Consider the following 16548-nt stretch of genomic DNA (forward strand, 5'->3'; position numbering starts at 1 on the left):
CAAACTGGAAAGGAGGCAGTACGTGCGTGATCCGCTATTTATCCGTGTAGGATCGATAGTGTAGCTTGTCAGTTTCTTCAGAGGTAGGCATTTTTATCCGTGTAGGATTGATAGTGTAGCTTGTCAGTTTCTTCAGAGGTAGGCATTTTTATTCAAAAAACTGCCACTTCGCATCTTGCGTCGCAAATAAAGCTGCCAGGAGCGCGTAGGCTAGCTAGTGATCGATCAGTAACTTGTAAACACTGAGCGAACAGAAATAAGTAACTGTTAATGCATCTCAATGATTCACAGATCATATACAAATATGTAGCTCCAAAAGCAAAGATCAGCCACTTCGGATCTTGCGTCGCAACTAAAACTAACTAGTACGATTCCCATACATAAGATCAACATGTTAATGCATCTCAATGATTCACAGATCATATACAAATATGTAGCTCCAAAAGCAGAGATCTAGAAAAAACATCTGTTCTTCCTACTAACATGGATGCTTCTCTTGGCCAACATTCAGTACAGACTGAAAGACAAATTTGTTTGTGAAGTCTACAATTCCTCTTGCAAACGTAAGTGGTTTCACCAACAGCTAGAACCATGAGAATGAACCACACATGATGGAGGAACATCCACTGCAATATGATTTGGTCTTCTCTCGATCACACCGCGAGACTATTTTTGGAATACAAACTTTAACTTAGGCAAAATGATGCCCATTGTATAATCAGACCAAAGCAATGAAGCACCTAGTGTTGGCCAATAAATAGTACAGTACTACTTTTCTGCAGTCCATGAAGTGGCTATCCAATCTTTCTGTGTCTATTTTCAAATGGCACTGCATGCAGTGACTATACTATTCTCTTGTGTAGTTCAACCAAAATTGCGGGCACTTTGTTTGTTTGCCAAATAGCAACGGACAGACATCTCTGTCTGCACAAATATCAAGCAGCTAGTAAACATGTACCACACCTTGTATTTTCGGTTTAAACATGTCTCTTCCGCTTAGCATCTGTCATGTTCTGCACTGGACAATCTGATACAGTTATGTTTTGCCCTGGACAATTTCATACTGAATTGATTTGCTGGTTCAGAGCAGAAATATAGCACCTATTCTTCATCAGACCAAGGATATCCATGTTCGCAGTGATGGAAGATGTGAAATCGATACAACCGAAATTGAGCATCCAATCATTGAATCCTGTCCTGCACCTCCAATGTAGGTCCACCCTGCCAATAAAGTCACATGCAAACCACTAGTATTACTATCTAATGACAGTACAAAAAGAGTAGCAAGATAGTAGCAAACCATGTACCTTCATAATGAACAGCTCATAGTGCCACCAATTGGATATAAAGGTTTGGAAAAAAAACATGCTCCTAATGTTGAACCAGTTGGACTTTTTGTGCAGTTCGACTAAAATCGAGCATCCCTGTTTGCATAGATATTGAAAGTGTGATTACTCTAAAAGTGGCACTAGTTGAAGCATAGACTCACAAATATAAGCATTCCAATTTCTTAATGGGAAAAGGTAGCAAGACTATTTCTAACCACCTGTTTGAAGGAATAAATAAAGCAACAGCGGCTGATGTCAGGAAGGCATACATACAGTAGTTTTTTCTGAATAACTGAGCCATTCCTGACCTTTCCTCTTCTTTTAAGAAAATTTTGTGCAGTTCTACTAAAATAAAATGCCATCACCGCCTTGACAATTCAGTGACACTGTACAAAAGGAAATGACTTAACATTACATCATGATGTCAGGTATGTAGTCGACAGGCATTAGAGACAAACATACAGACCTCCTCAAGAGAACAGCCGGAGGAGTAGGTGCCCACTCTTGACCTTTCCTCTTGTCTTCATAATTGTCTGTGCAGTTTAACCAAAATAAAATGACATCAGCGCCTTGGCATTTTGGTGACACTGTAGAAAAAAATTAACTTATCTCATGAAAGTGAGGTATGTAATCTATAAGCATTAACAGTGCAAAAATCTGAAGGTAGTAACAAGTTTCATCGTTGGTATACCGGCTGTGCAACAGCATTAGAATGCCTTAGCTGAAAAATCTTTAATACATCCACAATCAACAGCTAACCCTAAAATAATCCAGTGACATTAAATGGCATTGCTTAAATTTATGGGTGGCATTAGACTGAGAGCGGCATTAGTTAAATGTGGCATCACTTTAGCAGTAGCATTGCTTGACTTGACTGCTGGCGTTATACTAACAGCAAAAAAGTGGCAATAAGAGCATGGGAGGCCCATTCGGACAATGGGCGCACCAGTACGATGTACCTCCACGAACGCAGAGTGGTGAGGGAGGTATGGTTGCCCAGAGCAACAAATATCCAGGCAGCATATGTGGATTACGTCCCATTTTTGTTCTCTTTAGCCACCTTTTTCCTATGCGAGGACAACAAACCGATCGACCTGGTCATTCTCTATTGCGTTGTCATGCCTTTCTACCATTCTTCAACCAAGAGACACGACACTCGTTCCTTAGCTACTGATTTTCCCCTTTTCAACCTAGATGCGGGTTCGATGCCTACTCTCTTGGACAGTACAGTCTCCCTTCCTTTCCTTATTCAACCCAGACATGGATTAGTCTGCATGAAGTAGGGTTTCCTTTAATAGTGCAAATTATGGTTTTTGTCTGCGTGGCCAGCAGAGTAGAGGATAGCAAATTGGGAAGATGGTGGAGTGGAAAAAGATCCACATGCAACGACGTAGCAGATGGGGCAATAGAACAAGGTTATGGCTCGAAAAGAGGTAGCATACCTGAGGGTCGGCGGGAAGTGGCTTCACTCGTGGTCGTCGTCCTCCGCACACACTATGGCAGCGAGCTTGGGGACGGAGGCCATCCTGCGCGGGCGCGAGGTCTGAGAGGATGGCCTTGTCGTCAGTGCGTGACCTCGCTCGCCGACGACGAGTGCGTCAATGCTGCACGTCCATTTCTTCCCCGGCGGATCTGTGACCACCGGTGAGGAGGGAGAGAGGGGCCGTCTTTTTTAGATCTGGAGAGAGGGTGGTAGTGTCAGAAGCAAGTGGGCAGCCCTTAGCAAGAAAGCGCTGAAGCTCCAGCCTATATATCTTTTTTATACTACTAGTACTGGAGGTGGGGTAGTGGTAGAGTAGTTTATATTTTCTCTGCGTACAGTACCAGTTAGTCGTGCTTCAAAACTGATCGGCACGCCATTAAAAAAATAAAGGTCGATAACTAATGCGGCACCTCGGGCCAACGCGGCTAGATCGCATTTCGCACGAGAAATTACACACCATGTTTCGTTGACATGTGGTCCCGTTCCAACATATCAGTGAGACGACGGCGAGTAGTAGGAGTATTTCCGAACAGATGTGTAGGCCGGGGCGCCTCTTCGTGAACCGTGGCAAACTCGCAACCGTCCACCGACTCTTCGCATTTCCCTCTCGATTTGGAATTGCTGTCGCACGCTCTTCCTCTCCCTCCTCCATTTTCCTTCAGCCCTTCACCCTTTCTTCTGCCATTGTTCGATCGTCTTCTCCATGGAGGGAACAGGCCGGAAACGACCCCGTTATTCTTGCCCCGATCTGAAAGATGACGTGGTGGAGGAACTCATTGATCGGTGCGACGTCATCACCTCGGCTAGCATGGCAGGTTCGTTCAAGCCCATTCTCGACTCAACTAATAACATCATTGCAAGGAAACCAAGGGTCCAGGAGCGGTTTGATCTCCCCTATCTTCTTCGCCATGAGCCTGCTCGCTGGCGAGCGGACGACGGAGACCTCGCCTTGTGCAAGTTGATGCCGCTTGATAATGATACGTGTGATGTCAAGATGCCATCGCTTAAGGGTAAGTCCTGGGCTGGTGCAAATGGAGATTGGGTTGTTTATATTGGGTATAATTGCGAGTGGGAACTTGTGAATGTGTACACTCGTCAGCGGATTCCACTTCCAAAAATCTCCGAGTGCCCTGAGGTTGAGCACACAGATGATCTACGTACGTTCAAATACGATGATGGTGACTGTCGTTGACTGAAGATAGCAATTTGTCGAGTTCCCAACCGCTCTTGGAATTACAAGAACTATCAAGTTGTTGCTATCTTCGACTAGCTAGTTGCTGTCCTTCGTGGTTCGACTGGATGGATATTACTCAAAAATCAGTTTCTATACACGGATGTGTACTGTGATGCAATTGAATACGAGGATCTTGTGTTTGCTGCCACCTCTCGTGGCACCGTTTTTGCATGGGATCCTCGTTTTTTCGGTACGTTTGTCTTCCACCATAATTATAATTGTTTCATCCACATTCATGCGGGTTAGCAAGTTTCCCTTTACTAATTAACCTTCTTCTTGTGTTTCCAAGGTCCTGTGAACATCCCACCACCTATACTTGAAGATTTTTATAACCAAGGGGGAGATGACGATGGTGATGATCACGAGCATGAGGACGAGCAGCACTGATATACTCTGTGGAGCCTGGCAACTAATTCCGATGGATCACCTCTTCTTGTGTGTATACAGCCCATTGATGATGTTACTGCTAAGGAAGCAGGTGTAGTCTCCCATGGTCGCACTCTCCGGACCTATTCCAACACCCGTTGCATGGTATTCGGGATGGATACTAGTGTGCTAGCGCCAACTCCTTCTCCCTGGCACAGAATTGATAGTCTTGGAGAAAACTCGCTCTTCCTTGGACGAAACTATTCGATGATGGTGAAAGGCGATCCAACCGCTGTTGACACATTTATGAGAAGCAACTGTGTCTATACCTCGGACATTTGGGTGGTTCCCTACCCTGGTACTAATATAGTAGGCCGCTTCAGCTTGGATGATCAGTCTTGCATTGGTCTCCAGATCGACAATGCATGGCCCGTCCCAGAGAATCACTTGTGGTTCAAAGCAAGCGTTTCCAACGCCGAGGAATGGTTGAGTTGAAGTTCATTTCATTGCTTGTTATTTGTTGTGTGGTGAAAACTTTAGTATTTATAATGTATCCTCATTGTCGATGTGGGTTGATGACCTGTTCTATGTAATAAAATGATATGCCTATGATAAACTTACTAAATTTATGAATGGCTTTCGAGTCGCTTCTCTGAGTGAGTGGTGCGACGAGGCAAAAAAATATTTTCCGAATACATAATTGTACGTGCATTGCAACAGGTTATCGGATGAGGCCAATCAACAATAGTAGTACACTATTTGTAAGTCACCTTATGAAAATTAGATTTTCCCAAAATGTTTAGGCACCGTTCATTAACTTTCCATCTCGATGCCCGCCCTGCCTTGTTCGCCAGCGCGCGCTTCTACCTCTGCCTCGTTGTCTCCCGTGGAAACCCCTTTCCTCCCTTTTTTTTTGCTCGGGCAAGGACCAATCCATGCAGCACGTCCATGCGGTTATTAGGCAAGAAATAAAAGCGCTTTGCATGCTATGAATTACGATGGCCTGCATGGGTAGCTAATAAGGCATCCTCTTCACTGTTGTGATTAAATGTTGTGTTTAGAAGAGAGAAATATTATTCTTTTCCACCAATCTGCTTGCACCTAGGTCGTGATGCACCTTCTAATACGACTTATTCACCTAGACGGGGTACTAGCTTCACATGCTTCGCCCATCGGGCGGGTGTTTTTACTGTAGCCATATGTTAATGTGTTCGCTGTACGTAACCAGCACCTCGAATCCTCGGTACTCGTACTACTATATAGTAGGAGTAAGTAGTAGGAGTATTAGGGTGGCATGGGCCAGAACAAGCATTCACGTCCAGGAGTACGGCACACGCCACCACCACGACATCCATCTGACACCATATTATTTCTTGGAGTCCGTGCTAGAGCAATCTCTTCAACCTCGTCGTTTCTCTAACTTCAGCCATCGCGCGGCGGGCGAGGTGGGGGTTTGCCGATAGTCGGTTTCCTTAACTGCGGTCCCACTTGTAAGGCCAACTCCAACGCACGACCCCAAACGCAGCTCCGTTTTGCACGAACTCCAACGATAATTTTGACTAGAAAAGCAAGACCAAAGAAAACAAGAACCACAAGAATACATTTTACTACTCCTGTAAGTTGGATTAGTGCCTTCTCGATGCATTAATTGTTGATCTGCGGAGGCTCGATCTTGCGTGCTTCTTTCTTCTTCGAGTGTAAAGAAGTAGACATTGCTTCCTCGCATCTAGTCTCATGTCTAGCCTCTATTCTATACTAGCTAAAAGTGATAGAACATCTACTAAATTGCGCTCTATCAATATATGGATGTACTCTTCTTCCCAATACAAAAACTTGCATCCATTCTACTCCCTCCGTTGCACAATACATGCCTTCTATTTGTCAAAATATATATGTATCTAGACATGTCTTAGTATATAGGTACATCCATTTTTGGACAAATGGAAGTCAAGTATTTTGGAACGGAGGGAGTACACAATAAATTTTTTAAGTTAGCACAACTAGTTTAATCCGAGATCAGAACCGAAGATTTGGTCGGGTTCTTCCTCCTTTTGAAGACATGTGGGACATCCAGCATCCAGGTCGTGTCATGAAAGAAAATAGAGTGGTAGTTGAAGCCACGAGATGTGCATCTTGGGTTAAACTGTAAATAGAATCTTACTACTCTTGAGTAACTCCAAAAGCGGCCACCGAAGATCTTTATTGGATTTGTTTTTCATCACCAGCACGTCGAGGTGAAAGATGTGCAGGTTCAGTGGGTCCTCTTGCGTTTTCACTGACATGTGGGGCCGCATGTGAGCAAACAGACGATGGGCTCCGCGCGTCCGCTGGCTGGCTGAGAAGAGGGATAGAGGAGGGCTGAGCACGGACTGCAGGAACTTTGTTCTACGTACCTCGATATAGGCTCGATATAGTGGGGTGGTGTGACACCCAAGTTTTTAATTGGATTTTTCAAAGATTTTTATTTGACTTGAGGGAGGTGATTTAAATTTTTCTTCAAAAGAACCCTCCCTTTCAAATTTTTTTATGGCAAAAATTTGATTTGGATTCACCCAAGACCTGTCTTTGGTCTTGGAGGTTCTTGCTGTTCATTTGGACTCAAGACAAAATGCTTTTCACTTGGGAAAATACCTTTTGAAAACCTCTTTGAAATTTGCACCATGGCTTTTGGAATAATCCTTTACCACTTTCAACAATTCTTTCTTGCCATGGCCTTAGTGCAAATCCTCTCTCCTAACCCTTCCCTCATCTTTGGATCATGTTTGGCATCTAATCCAGCAAGTTGAACCCCCCCCCTATGTTTATTTTTCCATTTAAATCTTATTCAAATAAATTTCTGTCTTCTATTCTATCCATTGGAGATTTGCAAAGGAACTCCACTTTCTGTTTTGATTTCTGCCCCCAAACCAACTCTCCTTCCTAATCCTTTGAACCCTCAACCAAGATCCATGAAGATCCACTGGTCTTCAGTTTAAATTTTTCAAACTACACTTGCTGCAAGTTTGGACCAGATTTGTCAAATTTGGTGAAATTCATTCAAAGCTTTCTCCAAAAATTCCAAGTAAAATCAGGCAGCCTCTGGGTGCATTGAGTGGTCACCTCACCAAGTTACAGCCCCAGAAAAAATTTTCTCATAGCCAAATCATTCTGTCGAGCACCTGCAGTGCATGGTCATTGTCAAGTTCAGAAAATTCAGAGAACAGTTCAGTGGCTTACTGTCGTTTTCTTCAGAGATGGTTGTCGATCTCGCCAGTGCCACTGTGTTGCCTTGCTCCTTGTCCCCTCCCCCTTGTTCCTGCACCGCACGAACGCCTGGCACCTTGCGACGTCGGCGATGAGCTGCAGAAGGTGCACCGCCCCGTGACCGACGCCAGTGGCGGCTTTGCGGCCGCCAGCGAGAGGCACGGCGCTGACGGCGCCACCCAGCGCTGCCCAAGCCACCGGAGCTCGCCGCGTGGTCTTCCACTCCCCCGAACACGCTGCCGCTCTCGTCGTGAACCGCAGGGCGAGGAGCGCGCTCTCTGCCGCCGTCGAGCCCGTGCGGCCATCTCACCGTGGACCGACGCCATTACGCCAAGACCAACTCCGTTTAGCTGTGGAATGACACCAGTAACCTCCACTGATGCTGCCTGGCCACTCAAACCTCCTGCCAATCCACTGCATCGCCGTAATCGCTCGCCGGAGATTCTCCGTTCACGGCCACCCCGTCGATCCGCCTATAAATAGAAGCCCCGAGCTTCGACTCGAGCACCCACCATCCCTGCACTCCACCTAGAGCACGCCTAGCCACTGGAAGAGCCCCGAGGAGGTCTCCTTCCTCGACTCCGGCCGCCGCGACCCGCCACGGGATCCAGCTCGATTCGCCCCCATGTGTGCACCTCCGCCTCCCTTCTCTTGCCAGTAGCTTCACTATGCATCCCTCCTTCTGACCCGCGCTTCAATTCGTAGCTTGCAGCCCACCACCGGAGTTCCCCACCATCACCCGAGCCGCCGTCCGCCGAAGATAGTCTCGCCGTCGACGTGGTGCTCCCCGTTGGTCGAGTCCACCACCCACCGACGCGGAAGAACACGCTGAAGCTCTTGGTACCCTCCGATCCTCCTAACTCGCCGTGGTTCGACGCCGGCGTCCACCGCAGTCTTCGGGCGCCGGCGAGCTTTTCAAACCTGACATGTGGACCCCGCATGTCAGCCTCTGTTCTATTCTTTCGCGAACCGTTTTCTGTTGGCGCCTTCGGGAAAATACGTCTTCTCTCTTGAGCTTGCGCATTTCCAATCGAACCGTTTTCTGTTTTCTCAGTTAAAACCCTGGAACTTTTCTGTTTCATTACAGATAAGTCCCTGGACAGAAACCTTTATAACTTTTTAATAAAAAGGGATTTTTGAGTGATTCTTTTTCTGACAACCTTCAAATTTTGTCTAGTTTCTTATGGGATTTATTTGAAAAATATTTGGAAAAGTTTCTGTGCACGCGTTGGTTTTCACGTTAGTACCTGTTTTTCGTGATTGCCGTAGGTTCCGGAAGAGGTGACGGAGCCGTGAACTTCGCCGAGCTAGACTCCGACTTCTCCGAACCAGGCAAGCATGTTTGAACATTTGATATGATAAGTGTTTTGCATGTTTGCTTGAAAGTTTGTGCGAGGCATATGAGTGTCGGTAAATACCTCGTTGCTTGTAAGGCAACTACCCGTATGTTCCAAAGTTGCGATGATCTCTGATGAGAGATGGCCTAATCATGTGGTGACATGAAGGGCAGCAAGGTGGTACTGTTGTAGCATACCAGCCTTGCGTCATCCGACTTTCTCCGACGTTAACGTGGACGGAGTCACGTTATCGTTCTTTTCCCCGCATGTTCCAAAGTTGCGATGATCTCTGATGAGAGATGGCCTAATCATGTGGTGACATGAAGGGTGGCAAGGTGGTACTGTTGTAGCATGCCAGCCTTGCGTCATCCGACTTTCTCCGACGTTAACGTGGACGGAGTCACGTTATCGTTCTTTCCCCCTTCCGTGCTACCACATGTTTCATTTGCCAGGATGCGGTTTAGTAAGTTGGGAACCTCTTTCCGTGTACACACCAAACAGAGAGGCCGGGATGATGGTACCTTGGCCCAGGATTAAAGCCAGTCATCCGGTCAGGGGGCATGGGTGTTTCCGGTTGGGACCGAGAGGGGGGCACCCCCTTAGAGCGCGCGTATAGAAATTTGATCCCATGCTATGCGAGGTTGTAGCCTCCCCGTCTCAAGGTTTTTCTTGAACGTTGCCGAGGGTGATCCCTGGCTTCGGAAGGTTGAATTGGGTGTCTACTGGTTAGACGTGTTTCTTCCAAAACACCGTAGACGGAACTAGTCCCCGTGACTACTGAAATCCGTTAGCTGTGGTTAAGTACAAACTCTGCAGAGTCAATTCCTTCCAAGTCATCGTATCCATGATCAAGTAGTGAAATCAGTATATCCATATCTATCCGCGTGAAAAACTTGCCCCCGGTGAACAAGCTCAAGTGGTAAATCCAGTTAAATTATTATTCCTGTGGATGGACTAACTTTATATTTGTCTCGTACTTGTGATAATTTATGTTCCCGAACTATTGTATTATTGAGCTACAATATAAGCCCTTTATGTGATGTCGCTCAGACGTCCGACTGTGGCATGTTCGTCTTTTATTTTCTGTTATAAGCCCTTTATGTGATGTCGCTCAGACGTCCGACTGTGACATTATTATTATTCTTGCATTTTCCTCTCGAGGAGTCATTCAGACACTCGTTTGGCACCAGTATTGTTACTCTCGCAGTTTCCTCTCGAGGAGTCATTCAGACACTCGTTTGGCACCAGTATTGTTACTCTCGTAGTTTCCTCTCGAGGAGTCATTCAGACACTCGTTTGGCACCAGTATTATTATTCTCGCAGTTTCCCCTCAAGGAGTCATTCAGACCCTCGTTTGGCACCAGTATTACTATTCTGCAGTTTCCGCTCGAGGCGTCATTCAGACCCTCGCTTGGCACCCAGTATTTATTATCTCTATGTCTGAACGCACTGGATAAATTGTTCATATGCTTCATGTCTACATTTGTTATATCTTATGCCCGAACTGTCTTGCGAGTACTTTCATAGTACTCACCTGGCTTGTTGATTTGGCCAGATGTTGACGAAGGCGATCTCTTGGATGAAGAGTTTGATAGCGCGTCCGACGCCTAGAGGAGTCCCAGTCAGTCCTGTGCGATCCCGGATATTGGTCACTTGTATCATATACGCTTCCGCCACCCGCAATAAGTCTCCTCGAGCCTCACTCCGACGCTCGAAGAGCTGTAGTCTTCAGGAGTCATATCACTCGCTTCGCGGTGATATTTCCACCACCGTTTTTATCGTGAGTTAGTAGTAAGCCACCCTATCCGCCGTCTTGTTTTAGCGGCGTGCATGTAATAAATTGTTGGGCATCCTCCGCTCAACCTTGTATTATATTCAGTACTCCTGGAAATTTTCTTCTGTGACCAAGATATTGTCTACCAGTGAGAAGGAATTCTTCCTTACTGGTCCGTAAAAGGGATTGGTCTATCAATAATTATTTTACTGAAAAACCGGTCGTGACAAGCTTGGTACCAGAGCCAGGCTGACTGTAGGAAGCCACTAGGTGCGATCGCTAATCGGTTATTAGCGTTTTTTGTGCTTTTTCAGCTTTTTGCAATTGTAGCTATTTTCTGTTGGTCATCATAAATTTATGACATGACTACTCAGAATTTTTGCCTACTTTTGTAGATGGCTGGCAGCAGCTGTGAGAATCGAGTGTTCACGAACGTGCCCGAGGGGTTTGTCAAGCTCCTCGTCTCCATCACCAAGCTCGCGATCGGGCCAGCAGCTCGCCCGGAGTTCACACTCTACCAGCACAAGCTCAGCGACGACATGTCTATGCACCAAGCTATGGTGCAATTCAAGGGAGGACGTTCTGCTGCTCGCCACTTCCGTTTTGTGGGAAGGGCCATGCCTACGGAGAGGCATGCCATGCAGATGGCTGCCCGTGAGGCGATAGCTCACCTTCGGGACATCCTTCCTACGATGAAGACTCGTCGCTACCGCTACCTCCCATGCCATGTGCCTTACACCAGTCACTATGCATTCACCTGCCATCGCGGAGAGCGAGATGAAGCCATCGAGATGGTTGTGGAGTATCTCAAGGCTCTGGAGGAGTCTTTCGACAACCTCGCAGACGATCTTGTGGCTGCCCACATGGACTTAGTCCTGGGCGGTCCTGCCAGCAGGAAGGAGCTTCTCCACACGGCACCGCCTCTAACATTCGTCTCGTCTTCAGCCTCGTATGCACCGGCCATTTTGGCCACTGCGCGCCGTCTGCCTACCACTGAGGAGTTCGACCGAGTCATCGCTCCTACTCCAATCAGAGCCGCACCGCCTGCCGCACCCGCTCTACCACCAGTCGCCCCCGCACCATCACCGCAGCGCAGCGTCACGCGCCAGGAGCCAGCTAGAGAGGAGGTGGAGGTGGATTCTCCTGGACCGCTGAGTCTTGCCATCGGCAAGGGAAAGGAAATCTTCACCATCTCCGACTGAGAGCGCCGAGTAGCCGCGTGTTATGCCTGCTTGTATGATGTGCTGTTTTATCTGTACGCTAGTTTGTATTGGTGTGTTTGCTGCCTTCCGGAGTAGTTCGCTAGTCTAAATAACATGTCAGGATGTGTACGCGCATCCTGAGTGCTGTATCGTGTGTTTGCTTTTCGCATGTAAGATAGTTGCTAAGCAGTTCTTCTCCATGCAAAATCGCTTATGTTTTCTTGAAAACCTTGAGATCTTTTAAATTTGTTGCCTTTGCAAAGATTTTCCCTGTACCGCACAGTTTTTCTCATGGGTTTTGCAATATAATACCCCAGACTGGAAAAATGTCTCGCCCGTGGACTCGCTCCATGCCCAATCAGCCAGAAGAGGTTTACGGGACACAAACTAGCAACAATTTCACTCAGGGTCAGACCAGTCAACATGACAGCGAAGCAGCCCTGTCTCAAGTATGCCGTCTCTTCGAGCAAAGCCAGCAACAGCACCAAGAGATGATAAATCATGTCATCAATATGGGAAACCACCGTGAGCCCTATCAACAGCATTCCAAGTTATCTGAGTTACAGAAGACTCGCCCCTCAACTTTTGCTCACACCGATAGGCCGCTGGAAGCCGATGATTGGCTTCGTGACATTGAAAGGAAACTGATTATTGCTCAGTGCTCAGAACATGAGAAGGTGCTTTATGCACCACACTACCTTACTGGAGCAGCTGCAGCATGGTGGGAAAATTTCCTACACATGCATCCCTGTGAACACAACATCACCTAGGAAGAATTCAAGGAAGGCTTCCGTGGGGCACACATCCCCAGGAGCATCCTAAAGATCAAGAAGAGAGAGTTCGATGACCTGAAGCAGAGAGGCATGTCAGTAACAGAATACAATGGTCAGTTTACCCAGCTGTCTCGTTATGCCTACGGCGAGCACATGACAGAAAGCAAGAAGATGGAAAAATTCCTGGACGGCCTGGCACCAGCACTAAGATGCCAACTGATTGTGCACACCTTCCCGGATTTTAAGACTCTGGTGGACAAGGCCATTACCTTGGAGAATGAGCGCCGTAGTCTGGAAGATATCCGTAAGCGAAAGAGGGACAAGACAACTCTTGCTCGCCACAACCGAAGCAAGGCTGAGGTTCCACGGACAGACACAAGGAGATCCACGGCCACTGAACCAAGGCCCGTCGGACAGTTCCATGCCAGGGATAAGGAGTACACATACCGTCCAGGGGTCACCTGCTATACTTGTGGTCAAGAAGGGCACTATGCTAAACAGTGCCCAAAGCCAAGGAACTCGGCACCCAAGACAAACAATGGTGGGAACAATCCAGCCCCCAAGCGCAACAATTTCAACCCCAACAACAACCACAGGAAGGGTCACCTGAACCATGTGACCAGGGAAGAGGCGCAGAATGCCCCAGACATCGTGCTCGGTACGTTCCCTGTCAACACAGTACCTGCCACGGTTTTGTTTGATTCTGGAGCTTCCCATTCGTTTGTTTCGAAGAGTTTTGTTTTGCAACATGGTTTTCTGATACTTCACTTGGAAAAATCTATGATCATCAAGTCCCCCGGAAATAAGCAAATCGCTCAGGGTTACTGCCGAGGAGTGGTCATTGAGTTCGAAGGACTACAATTCCACGCGAATCTCATCGTGTTGGAGAGCAAGGGACTGGATGTCATTTTAGGGATGGACTGGTTGACCACCAACAAAGGATTCATCGACTGTTTCAATCGGACAGTGATTCTCACTCACCATCACGGCAAGACAATAAGAGTTTCCGCTCAAGAAAGGCCACGATCACAGCAACCAAAACTGAACAAAATGGACATTGCAGAACTGAGAAAAGTTCCAGTGGTACGCGAGTTTCCTGATGTGTTCCCTGAAGAACTACCAGGCATGCCACCAGACCGAGAGATAGAGTTCAGCATCGAACTAGCACCTGGCACCGCTCCCATCTATAAGAAGCCTTATAGAATGGCACCCTCAGAATTGGTGGAGTTGAAGAAGCAGATAAAGGAATTATTGGACAAAGGATTCATTCGAGCCAGCTCCTCACCATGGGGTCCGCCTGTGTTGTTCGTAAAGAAAAAGGATGGGACACTGAGACTGTGTATAGACTATCGAGCCCTCAATATGGTCACCATCAAAAACAAATATCCGATGCCTCGGATAAATGATTTGTTTGACCAGCTCGCACAAGCCAAAGTATTCTCAAAGATTGATTTGAGATCGGGATATCACCAATTGAAGGTACGGACAGAAGATATCCCCAAGACAGCATTCACTTCCAGATATGGGTTATACGAGTTTACAGTGATGCCTTTTGGACTAACGAACGCCCCCGCATATTTCGTCCACCTCATGAACAAAGTGTTCATGAAATTCATGGACAAATTTGTGGTGGTATTCATCGACGACATTCTGGTTTACTCAAGGACACCAGAAGAGCATGCTGAGCACCTCAGAATTGTTTTGGGAGAATTGAGGAAACATCAGTTGTACGCCAAATTTAGCAAGTGCGAATTTTGGCTAAGACAAGTTGGTTTCTTAGGCCATATATTGAACCAAGAAGGCGTGGCCGTAGACCCAGAAAAGGTCAAAGCCATACTTGACTGGAAGCCACCCGCCAATGTTACTGATGTGCGGAGTTTCCTAGGAATGGCCGGATATTACAGAAGATTTATTGAAGGATTCTCCACTGTGGCAAAACCAATGACACAGTTGCTCAAGAAGGACAAGAAATTTGTATGGACGGAAGCATGCGAGCAGAGCTTCCAAGAACTAAAGAAGAAGCTGACAACCGCACTGGTATTAACTGTGCCAGACATTCACAAAAATTTTGAAGTGTATTGTGACGCATCCCGAAAAGGTCTCGGATGTGTACTAATGCAGGATGGCAAAGTGGTCGCATATGCCTCACGGCAGCTGCGAAAACATGAGGAAAATTACCCAACACATGACTTGGAGCTAGCAGCAGTTATACATGCACTCAAGGAGTGGAGGCACTTTCTGTTGGGGAATCGCTGTGAAATATACACGGACCATAAGAGCCTCAAATACATCTTCACATAGCCAGAGCTAAATTTACGCCAACGACGCTGGTTGGAATTGGTCAAGGACTATGATGTCGGCATGCACTACCATCTAGGGAAAGCAAATGTAGTGGAGATGCCCTTAGTCGAAACCCCAGCCCGGACAATGACGGTCCGCAAAACTTGAGGCCTGAGTTTTAGAAAGAGTTCGCTAGGCTCAACATGATGTTAGTCGCTGAGGGCACCATATCAAATCTGGAGATACAACCCACCTATCGGGTGGTTGGTGCGACATATGCCAAGGGATGGCTTATCATTGTGGGAGCCAATAAAACGTCGCCGGTGCCTGGAAACGGGAGAGGCGAAGACATGCACGCCGGCGAATCTTACCCATGTTCGGGGCTCTCCGAGGAGATAACACCCCTAGTCCTGCTCTGCGGGGTCTCCGCATGATCACTAGATCGATAAAGGGTAGCTACAATCGCTCCTAGAGCTGTTGGGATCAAGGGAGAAGAAGAACAAGGCTAGCTCTTGCTTCTCTCTATCTATGGGGTGTGTGCTATGTGTGGGTGTTAACCTAGAAGCCAACTATGCTCCAAGGCCAATCCAGAAGCGAACCGTTTGCATGGGTGCTCCGGGGGGTTTATATAGGCCTACCCCCCGGGGGTACAATGGTAATCCGACTGGGATCTGGTCCCAGCCGTCAGTGTCTACGCTCGCCGGCTTCTCCGCCGGCTGCTGGGTCCCGCCGGCTGGTGGGTCCCGCCGGCTGCCGGCTACTTGGTCGACAGGCCGGTCCCACCGCCTAGGGTTTTGTCGGCGGCTGCTTACTGTAGCCGCGCCTTTGATGATGAGGGCTTTGTCGAGGTGAGCATGGCTACAGTGGGCCGCCTCGGGGGCTATCACTGTAGCCTCACCTCGTCTTGTCTCCTTAATGGGGCTCCTGCTTCGAGGAAGGGAATAGCCGGCTTCTGGAGGCCGGCTATACTCTTGGCCGACTAGGAAAAGCCGGGCCGCCTTCACGCCTCTCTCTGGCTGAAGGGGCCCGCAGTCCTTGGGCCGTACAGGAGTGGGTCGTGGATGATGTCGAGGCTAGCGTGGCTACAGTGCTGAGCCGCACGGGAGACGTCCCTCCCGTACGGCCTCCTGTAGCCATGCCCGCCTCGGGCTTCGGGGGTCGTGGGCCGCACTGTGGCCATACCCCGTCAGGTCGCCGTTATGTAGGAGCGGTTGTGGTCTTGGCCGGCTTCTAGGAGTCGGCGTCCTTCTTGGCCGGCTTCTTAGAGTCGGCCACCCCCCAGTCTTCCTAGGAAGGAGTCGGTGAGGCTGGGTCGCCTTCCGGGAGTCGGCTTTAGTGGTAGCCGGCCAGGGAAGGCGGCCCAAGTGCTTGGAGTGCTTGAAGGCCCAAAGGCCTGATAAATTTTCTGAAGAGCCAGGGGTAGTCGGCTAGGCTACCCGTGGCCATTTACTCCGACAGTAGTCCCCGAAGCTGATTGGGCTTCGAGGTGGAGTGGGGTTCAAGAAGCTCGATCAGCTTCCTATCGTGA

At 47.9% G+C, this 16548-nt stretch overlaps 1 long non-coding RNA gene across 3 annotated transcripts in view; it reads right to left on the bottom strand.

Moving 5' to 3' along the window:
• Positions 1–353: 353 nt before the first annotated feature.
• The window catches only part of LOC120967995 (uncharacterized), a 38742-nt gene continuing 22547 nt past the window's right edge, over positions 354–16548 (bottom strand). Inside the window, exons 3-6 of one of the 3 annotated variants that reach the window (XR_012181389.1) lie at positions 1795–1861; positions 1637–1714; positions 1308–1424; positions 354–1221 (exon numbers count right to left, since the gene is read on the bottom strand). This is a non-coding gene — a long non-coding RNA (uncharacterized lncRNA). Of the gene's footprint in view, positions 1222–1307; positions 1425–1546; positions 1715–1794; positions 1862–16548 lie in introns of all 3 variants that reach the window. The other 2 variants (XR_012181384.1, XR_012181385.1) reach the window with 2 other exon arrangements.

The sequence above is a fragment of the Aegilops tauschii genome, chromosome 1 (assembly GCF_002575655.3).
Source record: "Aegilops tauschii subsp. strangulata cultivar AL8/78 chromosome 1, Aet v6.0, whole genome shotgun sequence".
Lineage (NCBI taxonomy): Eukaryota > Viridiplantae > Streptophyta > Magnoliopsida > Poales > Poaceae > Aegilops > Aegilops tauschii.